The 10,709-nt window shown below is 43.4% G+C and overlaps 1 long non-coding RNA gene across 1 annotated transcript in view; it reads left to right on the top strand.

Annotated features, from left to right (window-relative positions):
• Positions 1-670: 670 nt before the first annotated feature.
• Positions 671-10,709, top strand: part of LOC122420320 — a 24,000-nt gene continuing 13,961 nt past the window's right edge. Inside the window, exons 1-2 of the long non-coding RNA XR_006263257.1 lie at positions 671-709; positions 2,921-2,971. This is a non-coding gene — a long non-coding RNA (uncharacterized LOC122420320). The remainder of the gene's footprint in view (positions 710-2,920; positions 2,972-10,709) is intronic.

Consider the following 10,709-nt stretch of genomic DNA (forward strand, 5'->3'; position numbering starts at 1 on the left):
AAAATTACTACAAAGTTGATGAAGAAAACATCTTTACGTGTAAGACCAAAAAAAGGTACAAAGAATGGAAATGGAATTTGTTAAGGGAAAGAAAGTAATTTTGTCCTAAAGCTGGTTATTTCTAAATGAGAAAGAAAATAAAGGATAAACTAAAATGGACATAGAAAGATGTAAAAGGTTTGTTTTTGTGAGAAAAAAAGGAATCTTTAGAAAGGAATTTTAAATGTGGCCAGGACTGGCTAAGATGAAAACGAATTTAAGTTAATGAGTAAGCTAATGCAAAATTAAACTTTTTTTTTTGCTCTGTTAAGAGGACAAAGTTTTCTTGACTATTTATCTGCTTTTGATAACAGATTGTGAAGCTGTTATTTTTTTAACCTTTTAAGTAATGTGTTGTAACTTCCCGTATTTGCTTCTGAAATATTTTATTGCCATGTTTGCCGAAGAATTGATGCTTTTGAACTGTGGTGTTGGAGAAGACTTTTGAGAATCCCTTGGACTTCAAGGAGATCAAACTAATCAATCCTAAAGGAGATCAGTCCTGAATATTAATTGGAAGGACTGATATTGAAACTGAAGCTCCAGTACTTTGACCACCTGATGTAAACAGCAGACTCATTGGAAGACCCTGATGATGGAAAAGATTGAAGGCAGGAGGAGAAGGGGGCGATAGAGAATGAGATGGTTGGATTGCATCACTGACTCAATGGTGAGTTCAAGCAAACTCTGGGAGATACCGAAGGACAGAGAAACCTGGTGTGCTGCAGTCCATGGGGTTGCAAAGAGTCAGACTGAACTAAATTGAACTGATTGTCACGTTGGTTAAGCAAATAAGCATTGTTTCACAGTGACCTATGATTCAACTTGACCAAGTGTTTTAAAACCCTTTGATATATCCATCAAACTTTCTCAATTAAATTCTAAATGAAATCCCTTTATTATCTAAGTAAGCTTGAGATTTTCAGAGGACCCCTGAAACATCCCAGAGAGATATTAAATTAATTGGCTTATTTGGTACATAAAATTACACAGGAACCATTGTCAAATAAGTGATAACCTTCTTAGGTTATATTGCGTGGGTAAATGTTAATAATGTGTGTTCTAAAATTATATGGAATTCCTAAAATCTGTTATATGTTAGTATTAATGTCATCATTCATAATTCTAGTTATTACCTTAAAATGTGTATCACAGAAATAACCAAATTTTCTTTATCAATTACATTATAGTCAGATCTTTACCATGCCATTTTAAGTCTTTTGTCATTTACACACAGTTAACATTTTACTCTGATACTTTTGCAAAAATGCTACATCTTCAAGAAGGTTCATAGAAAGGACTTTTTGACAAGAACAAACTGCTGATAAACTTTCAGACCATACCTTTGAGCTGGGTAAGAATTTATAGAACTCTAATGAAGAAATCGACGGCTTCATAAAACTACTAAGCAAAGATCAAGAATTAGTTACATAAAACTGAATGAACTAAGGAATATGATTATAATTTTTGTGGCTTTTTGTCTGAAATATTACTAGTTTTTTAAATCTTTGTTTTCCAGACATAAGGAATCTTCCCTCTCGCGGTAACTAGAACTTGCGGCAATTCGATATGTTTGTAAATAAAGATGAAACATTTATTTATTTATTTTGCTGCACGACTTGCAGGGTCTTTATTTCCTGAAAGTGAAAGTTGCTCAGGCCTGTCCTACTCTTTGCGACCCTATGGACTATACAGTCCATGGAATTCTCCAGGCAAGAATACTGGAGTGGGTAGCCTTTCCTTTCTCCAGGGGATCTTCCCAACCCAGGGATAGAACCCAGGTCTCCTATGTTGCAGGCAGATTCTTTACCAACTGAACCACAGGGAAGCCCAAGAATACTGGAGTGGGTACACTTTCCCTTCTCCAGGTGATCTTCCCAACCCAGGAATCAAACCAGGGTCTCCTGCATTGCAGGAGGACTCTTGACCAACTGAGATATCAGGGAAGCCCTAACCGGAGATCAAACCTGGGTCTGGGCAGTGAAAGTGCCAAGGCCTAACCACTGGACCAGCAGAGAATTCCTAAAACATTAATCTTTTTCTCTCTACCTGATCCCTTCTGGTGGGATCCCTCAAAAATCCCTCCAGAGTGAAGTAAGCCAGAAAGATAAAGACAAATACAGTATACTAATGCATATATATGGAATTTAGAAAGATGGTAATGATAACCCTATATGCAAAACAGAAAAAGAGACACAGATGTACAGAACAGACTTTTGGACTCTGTGGGAGAAGGCGAGGGTGGGATGTTTCGAGAGAACAGCATCGAAACATGTATATTATCAAGGGTGAAACAGATCACCAGCCCAGGTTGGATGCATGAGACAAGTGCTCGGGGCTGGTGCACTGGAAAGACCTAGAGGGATCGGGTAGAGAGGGAGGTGGGAGGGGGGATCGGGATGGGGAATACATGTAAATCCATGGCTGATTCATGTCAATGTATGACAAAAGCCACTACAATATTGTAAAGTAATTAGCCTCCAACTAACAAAAATAAATGGAAAAAAAAATCCCTCCAGAATTTCTTGTGCCGCTACCCTCCACCCTGCCCTGGCACACTCTTATTCTGGTGGTATGGCACAGAAAAGAAAAAGACTCCTGGGAGTCAAAAAAGGAGATTTAATCCCAGTGAAGAGCTTTGGATAGGACCAAACAGGAAGCCTATCCTTCCGTCTGGAGCTCAATACTTTATTTTATAATATATTCATGAGCTAGCTCATTGGAACCCAGACAAGATGGTGTTATGGGGTAAATAATAATTTTGGAAGGCATCCTTTACAACAGCTCAGAAGGTTTATTCTTCAAAGATGTACCATTTGGTCAAAATGTTACTCATGGAAGCCATTGCACGGTTCTCAAGGACATTTTCCTTTACCTGCAGGTCCTTTTGAAATTTGGCAGCTTGATTTTATACAAATGTCTCCCTCTCAAGGTAATCAATATATTCTTGTTATGATTTGTATATTTCACATTGGGTTGAAGCATTCTTCTGCAGACAGTCCACAGCACAATCAGTAGGGAAACTCATTTTCGAAAGGGTGACCTTCTTTTGGGGAGTCCCCTCAGAAATGTGTGTTAGTCACTCAGTCATGTCTGACTCTTTGTGACCTCATGGAGCCCACCAGGCTCCTTTGTCCATGGGATTCTCCAGGCAAGAGTACTGGAGTGGGTTGCCATTTCCTCCTCCAGGGGATCTTCCCAACCCAGGGATCGAACCTGGGTCTCCTGCACTGTGGGCAGATTCTTTACCATCTGAGCCACCAGGGAAGCACCCTCTCCCCTCAGAAATACATAGCCATTAAAAAAAAAAAGAAAGAAAGAAATACATAGTGATAGAGGAACTCATTTTACTGGATAAATTGTTTAAGAAAATTTTAAGATTTGGCCAACTGTGGAGCATTTCCATGGTGATTTTCCTTAGTCTTTTGGGTTAATGGAACCAGCTGGAACAATTAAAACCCAGTTGGCTAAAACTGTAGACACTAAGTCCATTCCACTGACCCTCCTCAACCTCAGATCTACACCCTTTGATAGAAACATCATTGATTTCCTTTAGAAATCGTCACAGGGAAACTAATGAGATTGGATGGAGGATTGTATGAACCCATATTATTGAAAGGAAACATATCACATTATTACAAAAGTTTAATTGACAGTGGAGCACATGGTCTCTCACCTTAGGATATAGTTCCAGAAAGAATTCTTCTGGCGATTGAGGGCTTATTGCCTGTGGTGTGTATTTGCTTTTAGTGAGTGCATGCTCAGTCGCTAAGTTGTGTCTGACTCTTTGTGACCCCATGGACTGTAACTGGCCAGGATCCTCTGTCCTTGGAATTTTTCAGGCAAGAATAATGGAGTGGGCTGCCATATTCCCCTGCAGGGGATCTTTCTGACCCAGGGATCGAACTCATGTCTCATGCATTGGCAAGCAGATTCTTTAACACTGAGCAACCCGGGAAGTGCTTAGAGGCAGGTTGAAATGAGGCCGGTGCTCAGAAATGTCAATTGAGAAGACCCCCCCCACCCCCACCCCCTCCCCAAACTGCCTCATCTTTGCCCTCTTTCTCCATATCCTTGCTGGATTAACTAGATGTGAATTCTCTGAGCTGAAGACCCCACCTCCTCCCAGGAATGTCACATTATATATAGTTCCAACAAGGCTCCTATGCTTATACAATAAGAATAGACACCTGATATATGGCAGGAGCAAGGTAGGGAGGCTTCTTGCTGAGTCCAGCATTAACTCTTTAGGTGCTGTTTTCTGGGGGAGATCGGGGGATTCTGGGGTAGCCAGGGCTACATGGGAGCAGTAGGGGAGACCCTCAGGGCAGTGGCTATTTACCACGAAGTCCAGGAAGTATTTAGATATTTTATCAGTATTATGGCCTTGTCAGTCCTGGCCCCAAGATCCTAAAATGCTAAACGTCTCTAATTTAAGAACACTAGCTCCATGTGTCAGTGTGATAACAGCAGGGAAGAGCATGGACTTAAACTTCAGCTAGACCTGTCTTTATGGGCTTCCTTGGTAGCTCAGCTGGTATAGAATTTGCCTGCAATGTATGAGACCCTGGTTTGATTCTTGGGTCGGGAAGATTCCCTGGAGAAGGGATAGACTACCAACTCCAGTATTCTTGGGCTTCCCTGGTAGCTCATAAGAATCTGCCTGCAATGCAGGAGACCTGGGTTCAATCCCTGGGTTGGGAAGATTTCTTAGAGGAGGAGATGGCAACCCACTCCAGTATTCTTGCCTGGAGAATCCCCATGGACAGAGGAGCCTGGAGGGCTAGAGTCCATGGGGTTGCAAAGAGTCACACAACTAATGACTAAGCATAACACAAACCTGTCTTTAATTCTGCCCCTACCAGTTCTACATCTCTTCGAGCCCCTGATTTGCCACGTGTAAAATGAGACAATGCCTGTAGGGTATGAGCCCAGGATTAGCCCAAATAAATATCACTTGTTGGAGATTGTTCCTGGGTGTAGTGTAAACCTTGACAGTTTTTTTTCTTCTTCTTTCTTCTTTTTTGTAATGCAATTGCTTGACTTAAGCTTTGATTGTCAGAGACATCCATTTCAGAGGTATCTGCTTCCAAGGTGCCTTTCTCAAATAAACACATTACCGGCCACAGGACTAGGTGAACAGCCAGCCCACCTTCTCCCACTGAGACCCTTTGTTTTAGAGCTCTTGGTTGACATCAGTAACTTTAGATCATTTGGGCTGCTTGCTTTTTTCTCTTCTTACACTTTATCTATTTTTCCACACTCTATTTTCATTTGATTTTTAAATTAATTAATTAATTTGGCAGCACCAGATCTTAGTTGTGGCACTTGAGATCTTTAGTTATGGCCTGTAGGATCTAGTTCCCTGACCAGAGATCGAACCCAGGCTCCCTGCATTGGGAGCACAAAGTCTTAGCCACTGGACCACCTGGGAAGTCCCCTGTCTTCCCACACTTTAAATTCATGCTCTTCTGTTTTGAATTCACCAGTGAAGAGTGGGCCAGTGAAACCCTAGGTGCCCATTCTTTACACCAATAAAAGCAGAAGCCCAGGTTTACCCCCAACCCCTCTGTACTCCCCACCCCCCAACTCCCATCTATATCAGAGACCTCACTGAGTGGCTCCAGCTGTGTTATGTAATTTCTAGGTCTTGTAAATAATAAATCTCTATTTTTTTCCCTCAAAGTTTCCTGATGGTTATTGTTGAAGGGCATCTTGCAATCATAATAAAAACATCAAGGGCCAGTCCAACCACAAACACTGCTTATTGATAGCCTGAGGCCAGCAAAAACACTGGGGATTTAGAAAAGGCAGAGGAACCAGAGATCAAATTGCCAACATCTGTTGGATCACTGAAAAAGCAAGAGAATTCCAAACAAACATCTACTTCTGTTTCATTGGCTATGCTAAAGCCTTTGACTGCATAGATCACAACAAACTATGGGAAATTCTTAAAGAGATGGGAATACCAGACCACCTTACCAGCCTTCTGAGAAACCTGTATGTGGGTTAAGAAGCAAGTTATAACCAGACATGCAACAATGGACTGGTTCACAATTGGGAAAGGAATGCATCAAGGCTATATATGGTCACCCTGCTTATTTAACTTCTATGCGGAGTACATCATGTGAAATGCCAGGCTGGATGAAGCTCAAGCTGGAGTCAAGATTGCTGGGAGAAATATCAACCACCTCAGAAATGCAGATGATATCACCCTCAGGGCAGAAAGCGAAGGATTAAAGAGCTTCTTGATGAGGGTGAAAAAGGAGAGTGAAAAACCTGACTTAAAACTCAACATTCCAAAAATGAAGATCATGGCATCCAGTCCCATCACTTCATGGTAAATAGATGGGGAAAAAATGGAAAAAGTGGCAGATTTTATTTTCTTGGGCCCAAAAGTCACTGCAGATGGTGACTGCAGCCATGAAATTAAAAGATGCTTGCTCCTTGGAAGAAAAGTTATGACAAACCTGACAGAGTATTAAAAATCAGAGACATCACTTTGCCAACAAAGGTCTATATAGTCAAAGCTATGGTTTTTCCAGTAGTCATGTATGGTTGTGAGAGTTGGACCATAAAGAAGGCTGAGCACTGAAGAACTGATACTTTTGAATTATGGTGCTAGAGAAGACTCTTGAGAGTCCCTTGGACTGCAAGGAGATCAAACCAGTCACTCCTAAAGGAAGTCAACCCTGAATGTTCATTGGAAGGACTGATGCTGAAGCTGAAGCTCCAATACTTTGTCCATCTGATGTCCACCTGAAGAACCAACTCGTTGGAAGAGACCCTGATGTTGGGAAAGATAGAAGGCAGGAGGAGAAGTGGGCAACAGAGGATGCGATGGTTGGATAGCATTACTGACTCAATGGACATGAGTTTGAGTAACTCTGGAAGATAGTGAAGGACAGGGAAGCCTGGTGTGCTGCAGTCCATGGGATTGCAAAGAGTCAGACACGATTTAGCAACTGAACAGCAACAACAAATCTGTGAAGCAAAATAATGCCATGCTTAAGAGCTCAAGCTCTGAAGTCAAGCAGATCCTGTTTAAGTGGCAGGCCAGCCACCTAATAGCCATGACCTTGAGAAAAGCCTTTGCCACTTTGCAAAGTCTCACTTCCCTCAGTCCCCTCTCTCTCTCTTGCTCACTTTGCTCCAAACTCACTGGCTCCCTCTCTGTTTCTGAACACAGTGGGCCCATCAACCTCAGGGCCTTTACACTAGCTGGTTCATCTGCTGGGAATGCTCTCCACCAGTATATCCAGATGGTGCCCACTCTCATCCCCTCTAGGTCTTTGCTCAAAGACTCTCCTTCTCAGGGCAGCCTCTCCTCACTTATTTAAAATTACCACCCCCTCTGCCTAGCATTTCCTTTGTCCTTTCTCTGCTCTATTTTTGACCACAGCACTTATCACCATCTGATGCACCATGTATTTTTGATTTGTACTTTTAAATCTTAAGCATAGTTGATCTGCAGGGTTTTATTAGTTTCTGTTGTACAGCAAGGGAATTCAGTTATATATATATACATATATGTATGTATGTATGTATGTATGTATAAATATCTGGCTTCCCAGGTGGCCCAGATGGTAAAGAATCTGCCTACAGTGCAGAAGATCTGGGTTATCCCTGAGTCAAGAAGATCCCCTGGAGAAGGAAATGGAAACCCATGCCAGCATTCTAGCTTGGAGAATTCCATGGACAGAGGAGTCTGGAGTACTATAGTCCATGGGATTGCAAAGATTGTGAGTGACTAACCATATCAATAACCTCAGATATGCAGATGACACCACCCTTATGGCAGAAAGTGAAGAGGAACTAAAAAGCCTCTTGATGAAAGTGAAAGAGGAGAGTGAAAAAGTTGGCTTAAAGCTCAACATTGAGAAAACTAAGATCATGGCATCTGGTCCCATCACTTCATGGGAAATAGATAGGGAAACAGTAGAAACTGTCAGATTTTATTTTTTGGGGCTCCAAAATCACTGCAGATGGTGATTGCAGCCATGAAATTAAAAGACGCTTACTCCTTGGAAGGAAAGTTATGACCAACCTAGATAGCATATTAAAAAGCAGAGACGTTACTTTGCCAACAAAGGTCCATCTAGTCAAGGCTGTGGTTTTTCCAGTGGTCATGTATGGATGTGAGAGTTGGACCGTGAAGAAAGCTGAGTGCCGAAAAATTGATGCTTTTGAACTGTGGTGTTGGAGAAGACTCTTGAGAGTCCCCTGGACTACAAGGAGATCCAACCAGTCCATTCTAAAGGAGATCAGTCCCGGGTGTTCATCGGAAGGACTGATGCTGAAGCTGAAACTCCAATACTTTGGCCACCTCATGCAAAGAGTTGACTCATTGGAAAAGACCTGATGCTGGGAGGGATTGGGGGCAGGAAGAGAAGGGGACGACAGAGGATGAGATGGCTGGATGGCATCACCGACTCGATGGACATGTGTTTGAGTAAACTCCAGGAGTTGGTGATGGACAGGGATGCCTGGTGTGCTGTGATTCATGAGGTCACAGAGTCAGACACGACTGAGCAACTGAACTGAACTGAACTGAACCAGCTGGCACTAGTGGTAAAGAATCCACTTGCCAAGAAAGGAGACATAAGAGACACAGTTTTGACTCCTGGTTGGGGAAGATACCCTGGAGGAGGGTATGGCAACCCACACCAGTATTCTGCTTGGAGAATCCCATGGAAGGAGTCGTCTTGTGGGCTTGACTCCAAAGGGTTGCAAAGAATCAGACACGACTGAAGCAATGTAGCATGCATGCACATACACACACATATATATATTTTCATATTTTTCCCCATTATGGTTTGTCACAGAATATAGAATATAATTTCTTGTGCTATACAGTAGGATCTTGTTTATTTTATATATAGTAGTTTGATATGGCATATCTTTTGCTTTTTACTTATTATTTGTTTCCAAACGTACAGGAATGTAAACACTTTGAGGGCAGTGTAAACTCTGTCAGTTTTATCCACAGCTACTGTGTCAGGTGTATAATTTGTTAAGTAAGTGAGTAAATGAATTAATAAAACTGACACAGAGGAATGACTGGATAAGCAAAATGTGGTATATCCATAGAGTGAACGTTATTCAGCCTTACAAAGGAACGAAATTATACTCATACTATACCATAGATGAACCTTGAGGACATTATGGTAAGTGAAGTAAAAGGTGAAAGTGAAAGTCACTCAGTTGTGTCCGACTCTCTGCAACCCCATGGACTATACAGCCCATGGAATTCTCCAGGCCAGAATACCAGAGTGGGTTGCCATGCCCTTCTCCAGGGGATCTTCCCAACCCAGGGATCGAACCAAGGTCTCCCACATTACAGGCAGATTCTTTTCCAACTGAGCCACGAGGGAAGCCCTAAGTGAAGTAAGCCAGTCACAAAAGGACAAATGCTGCATGATTGCTCTTATATAATCTATCCAAAGCAGCCAAATTCATAGAGACAGGAAGTGGAAAGGTGGTTGCCAGGGGCTGGGGGGAACTGAGAATGGGGAGGTGTTTTTTTTTTTTTTTTCCATTTATTTTTATTAGTTGGAGGCTAATTACTTTACAATATTGTAGTGGGTTTTGCCATACATTGACATGAATCAGTCATGGATTTACATGTGTTCCCCATCCTGATCCCTGCTCCCACCTCCCTCCCCATCCCATCCCTCTGGGTCTTCCCAGTGCACCAGCCCTGAACACTTGTCTCATGCATCCAACCTGGGCTGGAGATCTGTTTCACACTTGATAATATACATGTTTCAATGCTATTCTCTCAGATCATCCCACCCTCGCCTTCTCCCACAGAGTCCAAAAGTCTGTTCTATACATCTGTGTCTCTTTTTCTGTCCTGCATATAGGGTTGTCATTACAATCTTTTAAAAATTCCATATGGGAGGAGGAGCCAAGATGGCGGAGGAGTAGGACGGGGAGACCACTTTCTCTCCTACAAATTCATCAAAAGAATAACTGAATGCAGAGCAAACCTCACAAAACAACTTCTGATCGCTAGCTGAGGTCATCAGGCGCCCAGAAAAGCAGACCATTGTCTTCGAAAGGAGGTAGGACAAAATATAAAAGATAAAAAGTGAGACAAAAGTAGCTAAGGACGGAGACCCGTCCCGGGAAGGGAGTTCTTTAGGCGCCTTGCTTTGGGCAGGGTTCCGGGCCTGAGTGCCCTGAGGACAATCGGGGAGAGCTTCTGTGAGGTGCCAACTTGAACTGTGGGAGACCAAAGGAGAGAGAGAAAATTGACCGGCCGGAACACACTGCCGGCCGTTCGCAGAACAAAGGGACGGGGAAAGTCCCGAGAAGAGCTCGCAGGCTGCGGACCGGCCCAGCCACGCCGGAGGCAGGAGGCAGGGGGGAGGGGAAGGTCGCGGCGAGACACAGGGCGCAGGCACCCGACCGGCGCGGGCGGGGACTGGGGCTGGGGACGCAGAGGGCGGAAGGCGTGCGCACCCGACTGGCGTCAGCGGAAACTGAGACTGGGTCCGCGGAAGGGAGTGAGTGTGCCACACCTGGGGATAGTGCGCCCATCAAGCCCCTCGCTGCCTGGACCGCTCTGTCGGGGAAGGCACAGAGAGCAGGCGCAGCTTTTCCTTCCGCGCTTTTGTGTGACACCCGAGGGCTGGAACCTAGCGCAGCGCGGGGCGCGCTCCATA

This window comes from Cervus canadensis, chromosome 18 (genome assembly GCF_019320065.1).
Source record: "Cervus canadensis isolate Bull #8, Minnesota chromosome 18, ASM1932006v1, whole genome shotgun sequence".
Lineage (NCBI taxonomy): Eukaryota > Metazoa > Chordata > Mammalia > Artiodactyla > Cervidae > Cervus > Cervus canadensis.